This window comes from Parasteatoda tepidariorum, chromosome 1 (genome assembly GCF_043381705.1).
Source record: "Parasteatoda tepidariorum isolate YZ-2023 chromosome 1, CAS_Ptep_4.0, whole genome shotgun sequence".
NCBI classification, from domain to species: Eukaryota; Metazoa; Arthropoda; class Arachnida; order Araneae; family Theridiidae; genus Parasteatoda; species Parasteatoda tepidariorum.
In genome coordinates this window covers 74010457-74032929 of record NC_092204.1, presented here as the reverse complement: position 1 = coordinate 74032929, position 22473 = coordinate 74010457, and the positions used below count along the sequence as shown (strand labels likewise).

Here is a 22473-nt window from a genome sequence, read left to right as displayed (position 1 = left end):
ACAGTTGTTAGTAATTTTGAAAGACAATAAAAAAAATCAATATTATTAACACATATGAGTAATTTTTTTGCTGTTATATCTTTTCAAGAAAACAATTAATAAATCTAAGAACTTATTAATTACAGAAAAGAATTAAACTTTTTTCAAAAAAAATGCTTGTTTTTTTTTAAAAAAATAATATTTGGCTCTACATAAATAGTTCGTGATATACAAAAAAATAATGTTGAATTCATGGGAGAAAAGAAAAAGAATACATAATATAGAATCAAATTATTAATCTATACAATACAATAAATTATTATAAATAAAATTTACATTCAAATTCAATACTAATCTAACATTAATGCATAATTTGTTTTGATAATCATTTTTTTTTTTTTTAAATTTACATTTATTAAATGCTTTAACTTTATTTTTAAGTCTATGTTCTTGTAATAAATTAAACTAAGACAGATTCAATAGCTAAAAATTAATTGATTGATATAACTGAGAAAATTTTTATTGCATTTCTTTCGTAAGATGCCACAGCAAAAAAAAATATCAAAAAGATGCATAAAAATTTCACAGAAAATTAAGGGTGTAGAGTTAAGTTGATATCACTGTAATTTTCCCCAAAATGTAAAACAGCTGAGGGTTGCAAAATTTTGGGTAGATTTTATTCATACCAAATAATTACAAATTATAATATTTACAATTATAAATAGTTTACCTACTAATTTTTATTATTGATAAAAATAAGCAGTAGAAAGTGTAAAAAATTAATACAAACTTACTCTACACCACTATCACAACTTGAGCTGTTTTGATTTCTATTTTCGCTACAAAGAATAATAAAATTATTCCTAATTATCAAATTTTCTATTGTTTCAGAAACTAGCACAAGTTNACACGTTATTTAAGAACAAGAAATCGGAACCGGTTACTTAATAACTGATATATCTTAACCGATAAGTTCTAAGGAGTAGTCAGGGAATTTGAGCCAATGAGAAGGAAGAGGCGTAAACGTCATGATCCGAGGAAAACTGGTTCCCTCCGCCAGAAACGTTATCTTCCTTCCTCGGCGACTCTTCGCCAACTTGCCGTAGTTATGATAATATCCCCCAACTATAGATTATAATGGCTATTATTTAGTTATATTGAACATTATTCAGTATTCATTAGATTAAAAAAAAATTGTGCATCAAGAAAATTTACTGACTATTAGCCTTCAACTCATTTAGGAACCTTCAGAAAAATGTCTTAATTACTTAAAAAGCAAGAAATGCACAGGGAAATTTTAAATTATTGGGATAATATACACAATTTATGATTTTAATACCAAATTATATGGAGATATCCCTTCAATTCGCGCTTTACGGTCTTCCTATAGAACAAGCCCAGAAAACTGTGACGTCTGACGTGATTACGCAATATATTCTGCAGTCATAAAAAGAGGAAGATAGAAGAAAAATTAACTATACTAATTGAAATTCCGAAATCAATGACTAATTAAAGTATATAATTTGTTGAATTGTAGCGATGACACCTCAAAATAATATACGATTTGCTACTTACAACGATTAGCCGTAAAAAAGTTACTTCCTCATGAGATTTCTTTTTCTGTTTATTATCCGCAACCTGTTGATGATGACGATGGGAGGATGCATAAAGTGATAGGTGGCGCCATCTATCCCCGAATACTTTTTTCTCTTCAATAATTTACTAGGGCATGGCGATTTTAATTTGCACATTAATACTTTACTTTAAAATCATAAAGCAATAAGTTATAAACACTCCTGTAGCACCAATAAGTTATAAACTCTCTGCAGCACAAGTCCAAGCCTTCCTATCTTGAAAGTTTGTAAAATACTCAAAAAAATTTTCTGCTATAGATAATGGCCGCAAGCAAGGGGTGCAAATGAGCCCCCCCCCCACCATTAATTTCGACTTGGAGGAATTTGGGTATATTTAAACCATTCATTTTAATAGTGGTGTTGGGAAAAACACAGGTTTTTAACACAAATTATTAATAAGAAAATAAACTATTTTCTAAAAAAAAAACTGCGAAGGCCCCGAATTTTAAATAAACTACTTTTTAAAAATTCAATTTCTCAGGAATTATTCTACCGATTTCGCTTAAATTTAATTTTGCCTTGTAAAATTACAAACTTTAATGTGATGCAAAAATTTTTATACTTTTCAATTCAATTTTTTATTATTATTAAATAAAAAATAATAAATATTTACAAAAATTATTTTTTTGCATGGAATTATCTTTGGACAAACGAATTTTATAATTGTGGGCAAGAAATTTTCAATTCGCATAAAAAGTTTTCGAAATATAGCAAAATAAGTAAAAAATCAAATTAACATTAAGGGGTCCAAGCTTTGGACCATATTTCCCAAATTGCGGTTACCCCCTATAAATTGGGGGTCAGAAATCCGAATCTTATTGAAAAAGGGTATGTTTATTCAGAGAAAGTATGGTTCTGTGTCTGATTTTGTAGCTTAAAATATCGTCTGCACTAATTAATTAGAATATTTTAGGTCAACCTTCTCGAACCATTAAGTTTGAGTCTTAGTGAATGAAGAGCCAATAATTGTGTCGCTGTTACAACACTGTAACAAATTCTAGATAAAATTACTATAAAAAATACTGGCGTCCTAAGTGCAGCATCTGTAAAATCCATTTCAAAACAAAATTCACGTTACCGGAAATTTTTATACCGTAGTTTTTACAGTAATATTTAATTAATTACAATGATTCAGATATTTTACAATAAATCTTACTATTAAGATAAAGCTGTATCAGATTTTTTTTGTTCCGTAAAACTTCAACGGTAACGCAGTGTGCCAATACTTTTGACCAGAATTAAATCTGGAAATTTTTAATATTAGTATAAAACAGTTTTTTCAACGAAAGTTGAAATATTCAGTAAAAACACGAAGTTTGGTTAATCCTGGGTCCTTACAATTTATTATGTCTTATTTCATGAATTATCCATGCATTGTAGAGAAATTAATTTACAAACATTCAATAAAATTTTAAAAATAATTCACCAAAAAAAAAAAAAAACTTTTCCACAGTTCTGCACGAAAAAGTAAGAACTAAAATATTGAATGTTACTCATAAGAATCGAGTCGATATTTAATTTTTTTTAATTAACTTAAAATCTCTTTAAATTTGCAAGATTTTATTTTCATTTTATCTTAAAATGTGCTGTAAGAATTTCTCAAAATTTTTTTTAACGAAAGCTCTTTTTAAAATTTAATAGAAAGTCTTACACTGCATTTCAAGAAAAACTTAACAGAAAATGGCAGAAATAATAACTGGAAAATTAACAGACTATATCAACTTGATACTTATAAGTTGCCTTCAAAATTTTAATTCTTACCTTTTAGTGCAATACTACAAAAATAATTTTTTTCTAATTTTTTAAAATGATTTTAGTTTAATAATTTTCAGTTTCAGAATTCGTTAAGTCTTAAAAAAAAATAATAAGAAAAATAAAAACACGCGTTAATTTTTTCCTATATTTCTCATCTTTGTAAATTTGGTACAGTGGTACTGACATTAAACCTCAATTTGGGTTCAGATCGAAAATACAGAAAAATTTAAAGCAGTTATTTAGAAGAGTAGTAGTAGCTAAAACGATCGAAATACGGCATGGCATACATACATATTTAGCATGCGTAGGTTTTAACAATTACATTCAATGATACCAAGCACGTTGCCGTTGTCATAAGCCAAACAAGTATTATGATCGCTAAGACCAAAAATTAAGGTTTGCGCATAACAGTAAGCGTTTAATAAATAGAAAATGAAATCAAATATAATTGAGAAAACCTCTTTAAAATCAAGCAATAAATAAGTAAATAATTTTGAAGTAAATTTTAACAAAAAGCAGCACTGTGAGGCGACCAAAAAAGTTAAAATTGATCACAACTGGATTATGGTTGTGTCACTGTATAGAAATCGTTTAGTGTCAACTTAGAATTTTCTTAAAGAATCAAAAAATTTATTGAAAATAGGCCAGGATCAATAGTTTATGAGATGCGGTTAAAAGTTATAACAAAGATTAAGATACAAAATATGTTATTGCTTAAAAATATTGATATTAAAATCCACTACAGCAATTTAAGACCCCCTTCACTTAAAATTATAACAAATAAGAGAGTTATAACCAGTAACAGTAAGGAAGCGTAGGCCAGAGCCGGGTATAAAACAAACAAATTGATAAAAACGGATTAAATTAAGGTAGGGGACCAAATGATTAAATATTGATTGAGGAATTTTGATTTAATATTTCAGAACTCAAATTAATAAATATCTACATAAATTTTGGTAGTAAAATTATATGGTATAAAAATGCAAGATAAGTAATACGAGATGAAAAAATAAAGCATCGATCAATTTGAGTTCTCGTCTTGGCCAGAGAAAAATAAAGTTATAATGCATGTTCTTAATCTTTAGTTGTGCATGAGCAATACAAAACGAAAGATTTTTCTTTATTACTTGATATTTTCAACCAGAAAATTACAGCATGATCAGTATATAAAAACAAAATTATTAATTTTTTAATACGCCGGATATATTCGCCTCACAATGAGGTTATTTCTTCCCTTTATAACAAACACTATTGTTAATACAAATTTCATTCTATATTGCACCATGATTATAAACTCCATCTTAAAGCCGCGGTGGCCGATTGGTACGAATTCTGCTTCTAGCTCTAATTGTACAAAGTGCTGACATAAAATATCCTCAGTGGTAGACGAATAGCGGTTTAGAACCATTTGTCGTCGGGCAAACCGTGGGAGGTATTAGTGGTTTACCGCTTTATGTTAAGCAAATGCGGGTTAATTTCATCAAAAAGTCCTCCACGAAGGCTAGTTTGTCCCAATGCTTGATCCAGGAGTTTCCTCGCTTTCTGGGTTGAGCTCAAAATTACAAGTCTACGAAGTTGATCATTCATAGTCGTAAACTCAGAATTGGGTCGGCTGTTATATAACCATAATCTTTAGTTTATTCATTAAATTATTATTAACTATTATTTGTAAATATCATCTTTAAATTATTACTATTCTTTTTTTTCATTACTATTTTTATTAATTTCTGATCATTACAGCATTCGATGTTTCAAAAATAATGAAAGAAACAACTCATTATATACTCGATAGTATGTAAAGATTATCTTACGCAAAATATCATTAAATAAAAAATAAATTCTTTTATGGGGAAAATTTAGTAAGAAAATAATTTACTTACTTATTCTACGAAACTGCAATGACGAATGAAATTCGCATTGGTGAGCAGTTCGAAAGAAAAAGGGATATGAAATAACTACAAAAAAGGGTAAGTAAAAGGACACCAATTTGTTAGAAGTATAAGTGACAGATGGCTAACAACTTGAAACTAAAGAAGATAGAACACGATCCCCCCCAGAAAGGAAGAGAAAAAAATAATGGTCTGTGCCAATTAAGGTTATAGAAAAGTGAACCAGTAGAAATTCAAATCGTGGAATTTTGAAAGAGGAGGATTTTAAAGGTTTAATAACCTTGAATAATATTGGATCGAATTGCTTCGAGAAATAATTGCCAACGTGAGAATTTGTCACGTTTTTAAACTTTTAATGTTTACATATGAAAGAGCGTAGACTGAAAAGTGTCATGGTAAAAGCGTGATCGGCAAAAACGGGTGTGTTATCAAGTTTTTAATGTTTGTAATCCAGAAAAGTTTCAACTAATGACTGAAAATAAATAGCTTATTCTTCCCTAAGCCCTAAAAATTAGCCAAATTTCGGGATCTGTCCCAGTTAACGAATTCGTTAGGCATTTTATTAGTCGCGATTTCTTCACCTCGCATAAAATATTACTAAAATAATTAGTATAAGAAAAAGTTATTTTTCATAAAATTTTAATATCAATACTATAAAACAGATATGAATTTTTTTGTTTTCCAAAACATTTGTAAGATGAGAATTATGAATTCCAAACCATTGAAACTAAAAATTATTCTGAATTAAAAAAGAAAAGAAAAATCACTAGTGGAAAAAGAAAAAAAACGAAGACGCCTTTTCTTTTTCCACTTATTGACTTTCGCACTTTTGGGACGCACTCTCTTTTTCCACACCAAAAACTATTGAGGTTTTTTGAAAAAAATACTACAGAGTAAATTGACCACTTGTGGTCCATTTTCTTTTTTTTCGGTGGTCAACTTATAGAGGGAATATCGTGTTTTCCTAAAATTGTATTATGATTATATATTTCTTATATTACTACCAATAAAAATATGGACAAATGTTGTTAAATTTTTTAACTAACATGGCATAAAAATTTTATTTCGATAATATACCATAGATCTTAAGATATGCAATTCATTAAAAAATAATTATAATTTGCTACATAAATTAAATATTGCGCTGATTGATTAAAAAAAAACTAATGCGCACATTTTGTTAGTGATGCATGACAGTTAATAAATAATATCTTAAAACTTAAGTACATAATAACAAATGTTGTATTAGAAAACATAATATAATCATTTCAACAATATAAAATTTAGTTCGTTGTACTTTTTTGGAGTTATATTTTACATTAAAAAAAGTATATTACATACAGTTTCATTAAATGGCCTACTCACACTGGGGTTAAGATGAGATTCTAATAGTATATTTCATAAATTCAGTGAGATTTTAAAATGTAACATAATATCATAGAACATTTTCCTGAACAGGATGCGTAGTCTCTAGTATAAATTTACGAAAATGAAGCGGAGAATTACTATAAAATAAAATTTAAAAAGACACTAATTTTAAATTAAAAAAACATGGGTATTTCCAAAAAAAATTTTATTGTTTTAAATATAAGAAAAATTACAGTAGTCTTCTATAGTGTACAGAACGCAAATTAAAAATTATCGGACTTAAATATGCAATTTTGATGGTTTTAGAGGTAGACTTTGAATGTTAGTTGTTAGAGCCGGAGGAGGTATTTTAAGCTATAAAATCAGACACAAAATCACACTCCATGAGTCCGTTAGCTATTCTCGAAGAAATTTTTCTTATTATTAAGCTTATTATTAAAAACTTTTTTATTTGAAGCTCTATTACTCAGAACTTATTCGACCAATATCAATCAAATTTTGAATTTTGTCATTAAAAATTAGATCGTTTTAAACGATGTGACGAGAAAATAACGATTATAATTAAAAATAAATTCCTGATATGAAATCACATTGTTAAATAAATAGATTTTATACTGATGTGCAAAAAGTTTGTGATTAGCTTTATTAATTCAAGAAATATGGCCGAAATACGTTAAAAATAAAATTAATATTAAGGGCTTTAAATGTACATCTGAATGAAAAAGTTTATTATAACTTTAATGATTGATTAATACATATTTTACTCATAAGCTTCTGACTCTATTTTAATGCATTTTTCAGATAGAGGTTACCGTCCAGATTTAAAAAGGAAAAAAAATCCAATTGAAAAACATATATAAGTTTCTGTGTCTCATTTTTTAAGCTTAAACGTCCGTTCTAATTAATTAGCGTATGTCAGCTCTAATTAAATAATTAGCGTACATGTAAAATGGTCGATTTCAAGATTTATTAAGATAACATATTGACACGTGACAATCCGATTACAACGTTTCAAAGTCCTTCGGCTGTTCCATTTTTCATTTTGTGCTAAGCACAAAGAGTTTTAAAAAATAACGTCTTTTTTTCATATAAAAATTTAAAAATCATGGAATATTTTCAAAATGCTTGCAACGCTTACTAAAATTAACAATTAACGTTTTCTAAAAAGTAATGTCTTACTTTTCATGTAACAACTTCAAAAACAATTCTTATCAAATCAGTCCGATAATTCGAAATAATCATTGATTCCATGCGGAGCAGGCGAAACCACTGAAACCAAAACTAAATAAAAAGATAACCAAAGATATTATCGCCAAAGAAATTTTTCAAAAATAAATAACTAAATTGGCGAGATTTATGTGGCGCATTCTACAAGATCGCCAATAACTTTGAAGAAGTGTGATTAGATCTTTGGCACAGACGAAAGAGTAAAGGGGGAAAAAATAAATGATGATGATGTTAATAAATAAATAAATAAATAATGCGCTGTGTCATGTCTTCAATTTACAGTAATGTTTAAGAAAGAAAGGAATTTGGGCTTAACGATAGAACATAATGGGGCATTTCAAAACATATTGGAGCAATTCTAAATAAATGCATTCAATGCAGAGTACCACATTCTTTAAAGTTAAAAGTAAACTAATAACTATCAAGCTAATTCGAAAAATTCTGAAGTCCAATCGATGACATTTAATGCTTCTACTTTTTACTTACTAGTTTCATAAAAGAATTGTAGCTAAAAATTATCAACTTAATTGAACGCTTACTTAACTTTAATTGATGACATTTCAATTTACATTTAAACTTATTATTTTTACAAGTGAATTATTAACTAATAATTATCATGTTTATCCGAAAAATTTCTAATTCCGATTTATGACATTCAATACAATATTCTTTTTATTTAATAATTTATAGGTGAATTGTATCAAACTTATTCAAAGAATTGTTAATTCCGATTTCTCAATCAGAGTACCATTTTATTTTTTTTTAGTTAATTGTAAACTGTAACTATGAAGCTTATTCGAAAAATTCTGAACTCCAATTGATAACATTCAGTGTTATGTACTTTTTATTCAATATTTTTATAATTGAATTGGCGAATAAAAAACGATATAGCTTCATTCGTAAGATTTAATGAAGTTCGTTTATTTATCTATTTAATTTTCGTCATTAAATATAAAGTAGGAAGACAGAAGAGTAAAGGAAGGAAAAGATCATTTTACTAATTGGTAGAAGAAATATTTTAGCTAATATGGCGCAGTTCAACTTTTTATGGGGGATGACTGTCGCAAATTTTAAAATTCCGTGCTTTTAGCGTTCCATTTAATAGTTATTAAAAGTTAATAGCGTTAAAATATGAAATAAATTCATTATTCTAAGAAATTCTTAAAATATGTATTTTTAAGCAGAAAGATTTAAATATATTTCTTACAGAGAAAATTCGCGAATGTTGATTAGACCATAACTTTGACTGATCGTTAAGACACGGTTCCCAGCAGGTCACAGAAGTCAAGCATCACTGGCTGCGGGCTGTGTGCGGATGAGTAACCTATTTGATCAGCCTGCGAAGGGACAAAGGATGTGCGGTATTGGTCCTCATTAAACTGTTATACCATAAAGTGCTCGACTTTGTGCGCAGGTCGTCGGGCTACCGAAGCAGGGGTGCAGACCCCTCTGCAGATGATCAAAATTGTGATGGCATGTCTTCGGATCATCCTCAGGGATGTTGCCAGGATCAGCCCATTGTGAAGCGCTAGTGAAACGTAAATAAGCTACTGCTACATATTTCCAAAATAATAATACTTTTTAATTAAATTTATTTTGATGTACATATTTTACGGTTTAACAGAACAAGAATTTTCATAGCATAAAATTAATTTTCAATTAAATTTAAAATCAATTTTCGTATAAGAAATACAGGAATATGCGTAAAATCAGAAGCGTAAAATGCGTAAAGGAATCAGAGTAAAATATTAAACTCAGGAACATAATACGGTAAGACAATATTTTTAAGCAAAATATTCCCTTTTCCCCCTGTAAACTTCAAAGCAACCACTAGGATTTAATTACATAGTGATTGTTTACAAAAATGACACTTTCTTTATTGGATAAGTCAGTAGTAGTAGATTAGTTGCTTACAATCTTGATTAAAATTTTAATTCGTAATCATTATTATTTGTAATCAATTACATCGTGCCCAACTCTGATCGATGCTTTAAAACTTTATTCTGATTCTCGGCGTAACTTTCAATTACACTCATTTTACACAAGTAATATCTTTTATATTATAAATGTTGATTTTGTATTTAAAAAAAAAAATTGGGGGGGGGGGGGGGNGGGGGGGGGGGAGAGATGGCGGCATATTGAATGAAAAAGGCCTTAAATAATAGAAAATTATGTCTGAGCGCTGAGCATACAATAAAAAAAATATATTCATGGAATGTAAGCTACATTAAACATAAATGTAGCTTTCATTCAATGTATTGTTGTCTAAAACTAAGTTCTTCGGATGGAAATTTAAAAATGTATAGAACTTGCAAGCATGGAAGTTTTTAAAGGTTTCTTTTTTTAAATTTCACAAAAAATAAAAAATTGAGAAAAGAAACTATTACTGCATAAAATTATGATTAAGTAAAGGAGTTTTATCAATTGATATCAAAATTTTTTGATTCCTGCCCAACGGAGATGTATACATAAAAAGTAATAATAACACTCGGCGTATTCTGATATATTTTGTAACATTAAACAAATTACTTGGGTGACAGAATTTAATATTGATGGATTGAACGTAATTGCAAGCCATAAGAGCCGGATGCGGCTATATCGTACCAAACTCGAGATTTTAAAACATTGAAACTTTTAGTACTGCGCATTCACTGTAACAAAATTAGAATTAAAACTAAGCCGAATGCAAAAAAAAAAATTATATTAATAATAATAATACAAAGGAAATAGGCGAATCTAGTAAAGAAAAAATGATTTTTAAGTTACAATAACACGATAACAATCTTTTTATTATCGGCGTGATGTATGCTGCATACAGACAAGTTAGGACGTAATCAAATGGCTATTTCAATTGACGAGTAAACAGTCAAGTTAGTCAACAGTCTACAGCAGTTACTGCCTTGTCTACTAATCTTGCGATGCGTGTATCAAACATTCGCCAAGATCATTGAGTCATAGCATAATTAGTCATAGAATAAATATAGAGCAAGTTAATAACTACTACGCTGCATTTTCCACTAAATAAGTCGACATTTTAAAAGCACTCAGATTGCAATAAGGGTTAATAGTTCGATTTACAACGGTAATAAAAGAAGACTAAGAATTTTCGTTTTCAGAAACAATTAATAATGACGCTTAGCTTTTAGCTTAAAAAAAAGGGAAAAAGCAATTATAACACAACAATCACAACTTTTTTAATACAAAAATAGTATTTTTAAAATATACCGTATAAATGAGCACAACTTTTTATAAAACAATTAAACATTAATACATAAAACTAATAATAGTATACTAATAATATTATTATCAGTACAGTCGGCATACTAATAATCAGTCATACTATAGGTATACGAATAAAATACTAGGTATAAAAAAAATTTCAGAAATTTTTTCGAAATATTTTTTTTCTTTAGGATGTATCGAGTTTTATTTTATTTTAGAGGTATTACATTAAATGTGTCGCTACGTTAACTATTTTATTAAATTTGATTTTTATTTAACAAATTCGAATAAAAATTTTTTTAATTATACTGTTTTTTTTTTTTATATTTGTAGAATTTATAAATAAAAAAAAGTTTTAGATCTACTCACTTATAGTGGGATATTATATGTAGTGAAAAGTTATTCATTACTAAAACAAGTTCTTAATTGTCAATTAGTTTTAAGTACATTTATGACAAATTCATTTTTTTTAAACAAAAACGGTTTTTTGTTTTCCGCAGGTTACGAAGTTCAAAAAAAAAAATATATATATTATTGGTGATATATTGTTTAAGTTAAACACATTAATGCCCAGTTCCCTTTTTATAAATGATTTTATTAACGCATAAGTACACAGGAGTTTTCTTCGATATAAGTTATTCGAAAGCATTAATTTCTTCTAAACCATTCTAACTTATTAATGCCGAAGTTGCAATTTTACAATAATCTTTATATTTCGATATTGTCATAAAGTTTTTCTATTAATTTAATTTTTACCGGAACTTTTTGTTATAAAAGTCGAAAAAATCGTGAAACTTAGGAACGCAAGTAAATGCAATAAATAACCAACATTTATAAATAATATCAAATTCCAAGATAAAAAGAATTCTTGCAATCGTTTTTAATAAAATATTTAAACAAAATAGCACCATTCATTTTGCCATTGCGAAGAACTTCTCGTGAATCAAGCTAAAAAATGTTAAAGGGTTAAGCCGAATATACGAAGGAAGTAATCATTAATGAAACTTAGCAAGAATTAAATACTTATAAACTACTTTTAAAACACGTTTACATCGGAAACATATTACTGTGAGTTAAAAGTGCATTTTAAGAACAGTCACTACCAGATTACTGTGAGCTCTAATGAGTTAATGGCTACATGTTTCAATAATTTGGATGATAAAATAGCTCTCGTTTTATTTTTAACAAAACACTCGAAATTAGTTTTTTGCAAAGTAAATAAGAAACGTTTTAATAAGTTTAATTATTTATAAATACATTTACACTTAATGAGAATACTTTTTTCCTGGTATAACTCTGATAAAAATTTAATTTTTATAATTGGAATAATAATTTTAAATTTTAAACATTTTCATCATTAGAATCAGAATTTTTGAGAGTTTTCATAATTTTAAACTTTGATAATTTTCATTATTAGAATCAGAATTTTTATTTTTGATAGTTTTCATAATTTTAAATTTTTATAGTTTTCTTGTTAGAAACATAATTTTGATTTTATGTAACTAGAGTCATAATTTTAAATATTGATAATTTTTTCTGAATTTTGAATTCTTTAATTTTATGAGTTTTTCATTTTTTAAAGTTTTTTCAAGCACGATTTTAAAAATAAAAAATAATAATTTAAATGCGTAAAAAAATGTTAGTAAAAAAATTAAACTGACGTATTAAAGGATTAATACAAAACTGTCTTGAATAGTTCTTCATAACATTAAACAGCTTGTTTTTCTCATAAAATGAAAGGTAACGCTTCCGGCATTTTTACACAATACCTTCGATATCGAAAGCACTATCTCATTAATGTCGACATCGGAGAGTTAGTAAGGAACCTTTTTTACCGTTAAGTGTTCAATATCCTATCTTGAAGAAAGAGCACGCAACAACCTTTTAAGAAATTTAACACCTTATATAAAATTATTACCACAGACTAGCAGTTACAAATGGTAAGTAGAGAGATTTGGCGAATAAAACAATTGTGTGGCCGACTTAGCAATTAAAATTCCACTTCTTCTCTAGCAGCGTGATCATTTTACAGGGTTACCAAGACAACGAACTCAGTCACGTTGCAGAAGAGAAACGTGCTTTTAGATGTCATTATATCCTCGCGCGTGCTGAGTGTTTTTCTCATGCGGAATGTTTTTACTGAGAAACTACTTAGTGAAATAACATTATTCTAGGGACATTTAATATGTTTCAACTGAAGTCTTCCTTATAACTTTTTTTTAAAATAATATTTTGTTGTTTAATATTTTTTTTTTAAATATTTATCAATATAATTTTAGTTGCAATAATTGGCTAATTTTTTTCTTAATTTGTAGATCATCAAAATTGTGAACAAATTTATATCTTTTGCACAGGCATTTCCATGAAATTTGTCTTTTATTTGTGAAAATATAAGGAAGGAAATATTGTTTTAGCGAGTGCTCCAATTTTGCGAAGGTATTTTATCTGTCGTATTTATAAATCTCCAAATAAAAAATAAAAAAATTTAAAAAAATAAAAAAAGCTAAAAATGAAATTTAAAAAATCATATTTTTTATATAGGCATTTCTACAAATTATGTTTATTCTTGTGAAGAAAAATTTTGAAGCACTTTTCCCAATTTGCACGTTAAGAAGTATATTTTTTCCTCTGACTGGTTTAGATTTTGGAAAGGCCTTAGGTTATAAAACTAGCTCAAACTATTTCAGATCTTTCAAAACTCTTATAGAGGTAATTGAACATAAATTAATGTTTTTATGAAGTATGCTTGCTATAAATAAATTATTTTCCTTAGAGAAGAAAGATAATTTTTTTTTTTTTTTTTTAAATTAAGAATGTATCTTGGATTAACCTGGATTTGATTTAAATAAAGTTTAATTGCTTAATTTGGTAGAAAAACTATGGACGATTGCCTGCTTTTTTTTCGTTTTAAATATATATTTTTAAATAATTAATAAGACAACAAAAATTTAAAAAAAGGTTCTTTTTAATTTATTTCCATTACTATGCATATTAATTTTGTTTTAAAAATTAAAATAAAACTGATTTTAGTAATGATTTTATTTTTCCTTAATCATTTCTCCCAGATTTTATAGCTTCACAACGGCTAGATTGTTTATTTAAAGATTCGAACATTTATTAAATTATTTAAATACTAATTTTAAATTACTTCAAATTAATTATTAAATTAGTTTAATTTTAATTTAATTAAATGTCCAATTCGAAAATTGGACATTTAAGCTAGTGACGTGTACCGCCTACATTAATTTTTCAGTGTGCTTATATTGTACTTAGTGCTTTAAGAAAAAATGCTCAAAAATCTTTTGCAGTCCGCATGAAAAGAGTATTAAAAAATCAAAAGCAATGACTGTATTTCGGTCAAGGCATTTTTTGTAACATTAGCAGGGCCCTCGCTAAAGATATCAAATTAGTAACCAGTAACTTAGCCAAATATCAAAATTATTGCCTAATTTTCGAAACTCTTGTCAAATGCAAGATAAACAATTTTTAAAAAGGCATTTTAAATAGACAATACGATTTTATCGCATTAGGCGAGATAATGAATGTTTAACGCGCTCCCAGCATTAGTATTTTCTAACTTAAACATAAATTTATTTGAAATCCACTGCTATAGTTTCACCCGAAAGAATCGAAGACACTGTAAATTTATGAAAAAATCGTACCCCTGGATTTATTTTACTTAGATATACTTTCTCTTCCTTCTTTTATTTTAGTATACATTGAGCTTTAACACTTTCTTTTTAAGGTGCTCATCCTTGACAAAACTTTTTTGGCACTCAAATTTGATCAATTTGTTAAAAATAGAGTTAAATGGTATATGAACTAGAAACGTCAATACCTCGCCGAACAGAAACACAATTACGTATGAAATGCAACGAAATTAAAAGGCTCTACAATCCAGTTCTGATTTAAAAAATAAAAAAGAAATCGAACAAAATAACAGAAAGAAAGATTACTTCGAATAGTTCGGGGACCGGTATTTATCTGAGGAAAGTTAATGCTTTCGATTTATTTAAGAACCCCAACTATTCATCCGAAATCGCAAGGCTAGTCTAAATTTTATAATTCAGAATAAAAATTTTATAGATACAAAAATAGTCACCAAAATGTTTTGCGATTTTTAAAGATAATCCTCATTTGAAGTCGCATTCTCATTCAATCGCCCATCAATAAGATTTTTTTTTTAAAAAAAAAGAAGTTAAAGAGACTTTTAATTAACTTTCAATTAATTGGAAGTTTTAAAGATTTTTTTCACAGAACACACAAAATACTTTTTAAAATAAATACAGGGTTATTCATAGTTCCCTCCGAGCAGGAGTTGGACTACCGCATTGATGTATACCATGTGACCAAGGGTTCACACATAGAACACCTGTAATGCATGTAAATAAAACTTGAATAGTTTCAGAACAATTTCATATGTTTCCTTTTTTCATATTTGTCTTCTTTTTCTTACTATAACGCTTCGAAACCGCGGGGGGAATTATGAATAACCCTGTACATAGAACATTTTAAAATTAGATATGAAAAAGAAAGTTTGAACTTAAATCGGTTAAAAATGTATTCTTGTTATTTCGACAAGTTTCAAAATACATAACAAGTTCGCATTAATGGAAATGATAGGAATATAATTGTAATAGACCAAAACGAGAAAAAAATTTAACAAAAAAAATAAAATAATGAACGGTTTAAATGTGTCTATTTAGATTGTAATTGGATATGCAGTATAAAAGTATAACATTTGCAATTCCCACAAGTCTTGTTGCAGGATATTAAATATAATTTTGCTCCAGAGTAAATAATATTTATACTGTCTATAACTATTTTCAAAACTTATAACCTGCGCCATAAAGATCAAAACAGATCGTAGAAAAATATGCACATAATTATAACACATAAAAATTTTAATAGATCTATAATATACAAGTAATATTCCTACTATTTTCTAAACTTCATTCTCTCTCCTTATTAAGTAGACAAAAAATGTATAGAAAGTTGCATTTTGTAAACATCCCTGGTACATTAAAAAATAAAGGCATCTTAAACCTACATGATTTTCTTTCATTCATTAGGCGTTGTTTGTTGTCAATTTAGAATTTATCTAATCGTAATAGGTTCTAGAAAATTAGAGAGGAAAGTCAATGCGTAACATCCTTTAAGTCGTTCTCTTCATTCAAATCAATTTTTTTTTAGCCCTTTCACAACAATTGATTTTTCTCTGGAAGTTTTAATCGCAGAAAAAGTATGACGAAGCAATTTTATTGTTATTATGATTCTTTAGACAGTTTGTGATAGAAAATTTTTAAGGTTTTCTTAAAATATAGCAAATCATTATATTATAACAAATGAGTTGTATTAAATAACGTTTCCTTGAACGCGAAATCAAAAAAAAAAAAAANAAAAAAAAAAAAAAAAAAAAAAAAAAAAAAAAAAAAAAAAAAAAAAAAAAAACTTATTTTAATTTATAAATATAAAAATGCATGTTAATAAAATTTAATGCAATCTATAATTTGAAAAATAACAGAAGTTTAGATGAAGTGAGAAATATAAGAGTTTAAAAAAAAACTTATTATGGTAAAAATTATTTTTTATCTTCCAGCAATGCTCTACATTTTCTTTACGTTTACTGATTTGAAACTCGGTGGAAAACCGTTAAAAAAAAAAGGTTTATTTCATCAACTATAAAGTGAAAAACTATTGCCGTTAAGTTTATTACGCAGTTTATTTGATAACAGTTAACACAAATACATATTAAATACAGTAATTAATTTGGCGGGTACTTGTACTTAGCCTACAAATAGTTCATATACATACATTTTAAATAGATTTTTTATATTTATGTTAGACAGTACCGACTTACGGGTAACATTTTTTGATTGGTTGAAAATCGAAATTTACCGAATAAAAACTAAATATTTATTTGTACAATAAAGTAATCGAAAAGGTTCAAAATTAAAGGTATGTATTCTTTTTTCTAGTTTTTAAAATTAGTCTTAACCATTCAAAGTATGAGTTATAGGTAAAGTTAAGTAACTGTTTATTTCGATTAAAATAATTAATTTAAAAAATTACGATTATTGTACTTTTATCAAGTGCTTTAAGGTTATTATACGCCAAATAAATAGTTAATTTTTGATAAAACGTTGTCTAAGAAGAATGTACAACAGATATATTTGCAAATGAAATAGGAGGAAAGTTATATTCAAATATTTGAGAAACTGAACCAGCTGGTCAATGATTTGAACATTGTCATTGTATTAAGTCTCTTTGTAAGGGGAGGGGACAAAACGTAAACTCGATAATTGGTGCTACCATAGCAACTAACTTCTACGAATGCTGCATTGTTCAATCAGAATAAAATTCAGAAATAAAATTATGTCTTGCCCATTTATGTCAAAAATTTAAGCTTTTCATCGAGTTGATAGGTTTATTCCGTTAGTAGGTTAGGAAACGATATGAAATACCTTGATATAACTAAAATATTTATTAAGCAACAGGATTATTTTTAGAAATAAATAATTTCGTTGCTACGATCTCAGTTCAAATTATATAAATGATGACATACGTTATTCAATTTTGAAAAAAATTATTTTATTAATAAATAAAATCGCATTGAGTTTTAATGAGAAATATTTAAGGCTTTTCTTTACATTGTATTTTATTAATTTTTTATTATAATTTTTTTAAAGAATGAAATATTGCTAAAAATTTATTTTTTCTTTTTTTAAATTTCATTTTCTGGAAGTAATGATACAAGCATTTTATTTAAGGGTCATTCTTTAAAAAAATCACCAATAAGCGAAATTTTATAAAAATTGTATCGAATTGGGTTAAAATGAATAATTATAGTAAAGCAAAAATTCATCAAGTGGATTAAACAAGAGAAAGTAATTCTATTTTTGTCACACTTAAAACGAAAGACCTTGAGGAAAATCTGGTGATGGAAGTTAATTACGAAAATGTATTATTTATTTATTCCTACGTTTTCCGTTCCGATCAAAAACCGAATTATTTTCCAAATTTTCATCCACATGAAAAAAGAAGTTTTTGAATTTTTATTTTATTTTATTATGTTTTTCTTTTTTGTTTGATAGAAGTTTTGATAGGTAATAAATTTTACTTGCACTAAAGAGACGATTGTTTTGGGATCATAAGGCACACGGCACCAGTTGAAATTTGAGTTCTTTAACTAGTTCGAATATGGGCGAAAATGCGTGACAATTGGCTTTGCTTATCAACCATACTTCAGAACCACACTTTTTACGGATAACATTTATGTACTTTAAAAGTTTCCTAAATTCCCACTAGATAAAAGTTTGATACATAAAAAACATATTTTATTGCCTAAATGAAAATCGCGTTGTTTCTCTCCAAAACCATTTTAAGTAATAGTCTCTTGAATAGTTTATAAATGTCACTTTCGCTCGTTCATAGAGCGCTCACCTCACAATGTGGTGACAAATTCCAATCCCAGCGATGACTGGTAGATCCGAATTCAGGCTTACCCATGTAACGCAAATTCGGATTAATTCCATCAAAAAGTCCTCCACGAAGGCAAATGTCTTCCAATACTTAATTCAGGAGTTCTCTTGTCTTCATGATTCGGTTCAAAAATGCAAGGCTAAGAGTACCGTAAACTCAAAATTGGGTAGGTTGTTTAACAACAAAATTTTTTTTTAAAAAAAGAAGGAAAAAAATCCAAGATAGAATATTAGAAATGCTATTGAAAGCATACTGATATTATAAGTTTCAGGAAGATTACAAATGGTTCTCTGTCTCTCTCTTTTTTTTCTTCTTTTTTTTCACACAGCGTCGGATTTTAGAATAAAGTTATGATTCTTCCAAAAAAATTTAGAGGGGGGAGAATTTCTCAATGTAACTTTTTTTTACAAAATTCGCTTCAAGTAAGGCCTTCAAAGGGAAATGGAATAAAACTTATATATTAGACAATGAAAAATGAATCTTTTCCAGAAACGTCCTTCAGAAACGGCGAGGGAGAGAAGAGATGAGAAAGATATTAACGTTTCTCAAGTTTTGAGAAGAAAAAAAATGACCCTGACATTGATGAGCGGGCTCTAAAAATCTCCCATCTCAGATGACAAAGAATGAGGCAATAATAGCTCTGACGCTTATTATTTTCTTTCATTGGCTGCAAATTTATTAGCTTGCGAATTATTGTTTAGAATTAAATTTTTTTCTCAATTTCAGACATTTATATTCGTTTTTAGTTGCAATGAGGTAACAGTTTGCAACAGAATAAAGCGAATTCTCCCACTCTTCTAGCTTTCTTTTTCTTTCTTTTTTTTTTGAAAGAATTATGATAAACAAACTTTTTTTTAACCAACTTTTTTTTAAAAAAAATATATAAATTTTCTTGTCATGCTTGAAACGAATATATAATAATTTTTCTCAATATTTCAGAGCCATAAAATTTTTTAAATTTTTTAAAACAATTCTTCCCAATTTTGAGCAGAATTTAGAATGAAATACGAATTTAAGTATAAGAATTTGATAAAATATTCACTTTGAATAAATTGATGAATCGTTTGTTTGTTCAGATGTGTTTTATTATTCATTCTTTGCCTCAGCTATTTTAAAAATTTTATAATAATTGGCATTTAGACAATCTCTTATCATCCTATATCTCTTATCATCCTATAAACAATCTTTTATGTGATATATATTTATAAAATCAAATTTGTTTCTGATGCTCGTCATACTAAAAATGCTCTTAATTTATGTAGTATTCCATAATCAGCGCTCTTAAAATAAATAATTAGAATTCTTGCAAAAATTGAATTTTTTACGAAAAACATAAAGATTTAAAAATTGATATTTGAGCGATGCAAAATAGATAATCGTAATCAAAATCTGACGACTCAAGGCCAGATCGAAAATATTAAAGCTTTTATGATTGAGAAGCTTTTTTCATTCAATAATCTAACTAGTTTTGATGTTGTTTTTTTCAATAACGATTCATCAAGATTTGATAAATTTTTATTTATTTATTTTGTTCAATAATAATTTGTGCCACATACTCGATATTTTTTTACTTCGTTTTGATAAAAATTCTAAACATAAATATTAAGGCCAGTGATTAAGGACTAACCAGAGTTTTATTTAATTTTTATATTGCTGAATCAAGTATACTGTAATATCATGAAAATGTTTTTAAATTGCCCGCTTTTTTTTAAATTTTTTTTTTATTACGTAGTAGAGCTCTAGACTGGCAATCACGAATAGTAGCCACTGTCTACCAGAGTCATAAAAAAGGTAAACACTAACATTTTTTTTTAACCAATGCCCCCCCGATTATACCCACTCGATATAATCTCTCTAAATAGATATATCTTATATAGATTTCATAATACTATAAGATTTCTCTTGACTACTACTCTGTAATAAATTTCATCATTCGATACCCAGGTCGACTGTATTATTTTTAAATATTAAGTAAATATAAATTTCAAAACTTCATACAAATCACAGACCATCAACTAAGTCAAAAGAAAAAAGCATTTTCAAAAAACTTAAATTAAATAACATTTAAAATTACTATCGCTTTCAAATACAAGGATTTCGTGCAATTTTTCGAAAATCACTTCTATTTATGTGGAATTCTACATAAATAACATACATTTTCTGGAATCTCCAAAAATCTTAAACGTTCTCTTGGAATCCCCCAAAATCTTAAACGTTCTCTTGGAGTCCCCAAAAATTTTAAACGTCCACGAATGTTTTAGTGATGGTAGAATTCTAAACTTTCTTATAGTGTGTTTTTAGAACGTGGATCGAGGTAATGAAGAGGTTAAAGTACACTGCGATACATAAAAAAAAAAAAATATTTAAAAAAAATTCAGAATATACATATTTTTCGCGTTTTTTTTTCTTTTAGTTTTTTAATAGCAGTTTTTTTTTCATTGCGTGAAGGATACACACCACGAAGAATCCCACAAAGTTTTGTGAGCAAAGATTTGGGTAACAAAAAGTTCGGTAAAGACAATGTTAAATTTTTTTATGATTTGTTGATAATGTATGTTAAATGATTTTTTTAAAACAGTTAACAAACGCTATAATTGTTGATACAAAACAAATCTCTTTTCAAAATATTCTTTCAAACGTCAACTTAGAAGGAATTTCTAGCGAATTCTCTCATTTCTATCTGTTGTCTTAAATAATTAAAAAAAATAAAATAGAATGCTTAAATTTTGAATTTTAAAATAAAAATATAAATATATACCTAAAATTCCTTTCATGATCCCTTTGGTTTACTTCATGTTGTAAATCCCAGTTGCCCAATTTCTCTGTAAAGCACATGTAGTTTTCCATACCTGATCCAAACAAATAACGTTTACAGTAAAATAAATTGGTGTTTATAGTCTTTATCTGGAGCATTTTGAATTTACGTAAGCGTTAAGTTCATTAAATAAAATTCTGAAAGTAAACTAATAAGTGATGGATTTAGATAAACCAAATATTGAACATTAAAACACGTTTGCATTTATAATCAATTTCAAATTTAATAAACTAATTTATAATCAATATTAATCTAAATAATTTAAACTTACTATTAATAATAATATAAATAATCAGATATATTAAAAATCAGGATTGAAAAATATAAATTCCGAAAAATGCTATAAAATAAAGGGGAGAAATAATTATGATGATGAATAGTTTTTAAAGAAAGAAGACTTTGAATTGATTTACGAAGATGTAAATGAAAAAATTAACAAATTATTAAAATAATTTGGTAACGAAAAAATCAAATGTTCATATCCATTATTTTTAACGTAAAGTTTAGCAATTCTAAATTGATATTTTGTAAAATTAGAAACGTTACTTTTAATTATGTAATCAAATTTAATGTTTGTTAATTAACTTAGTTTAAACATTTAAATTGCAAAAAGAATGGTTTTCATGCTTTTATTACAAGTAAATGGTTTTATAAATATTGAAAATTTGGTTTTATAAATATTCTTTAAACCTTAAGAGTTTTTTTTAACAATATTAAATAAATATTTTAACGTTAACAATGTAAAATTACTTCTAATATGTTATCTACTTTACTTTTAATAATTCACTATTTTAAAAACTAGACTTATAAAAAAAGTAAGGAAGGAAAAAGTTAAAAGAAAAAATTTCTAGTTATTTTTTTAAATTTTCTATTGGCTTTCCACATTAGTTTAAGGAAGAGGAAGATAACAAATTATTAAATCCGTTTTATAACAAAAAGGACAAGAAAAAATTACTTTTACCATAAAATCATCTCAACCTCTCCTGTTTTCATTTCTTAACATTTAAACTTCACTAAGGTTAGATAAATATTTAGAAAAATTTGTATTAATTAAAAACAACCCAAATTAAGATTATAAATAGAGTGATTAAAATTTCCCTAC

The 22473-nt window shown here is 27.0% G+C and overlaps 1 protein-coding gene across 19 annotated transcripts in view; it reads right to left on the bottom strand.

Annotated features, from left to right (window-relative positions):
* LOC107456351 (period circadian regulator) overlaps positions 1-22473 on the bottom strand; it is a 74253-nt gene that overhangs the window by 39487 nt on the left and 12293 nt on the right. For 3 of the 19 annotated variants that reach the window (XR_011637024.1, XM_071182371.1, XM_071182369.1), the window contains exon 1: positions 1555-1673. The exons of 7 other annotated variants lie outside the window; for them this stretch is intronic. The gene's annotated coding sequence lies outside the window, so the exon portion shown is untranslated. Of the gene's footprint in view, positions 1-773; positions 819-1247; positions 1412-1554; positions 1879-5248; positions 5271-12843; positions 13143-21314; positions 21406-22473 lie in introns of those variants that run through there. 9 more of the 19 variants (XR_011637022.1, XM_071182367.1, XR_011637020.1 and 6 more) reach the window with 8 other exon arrangements.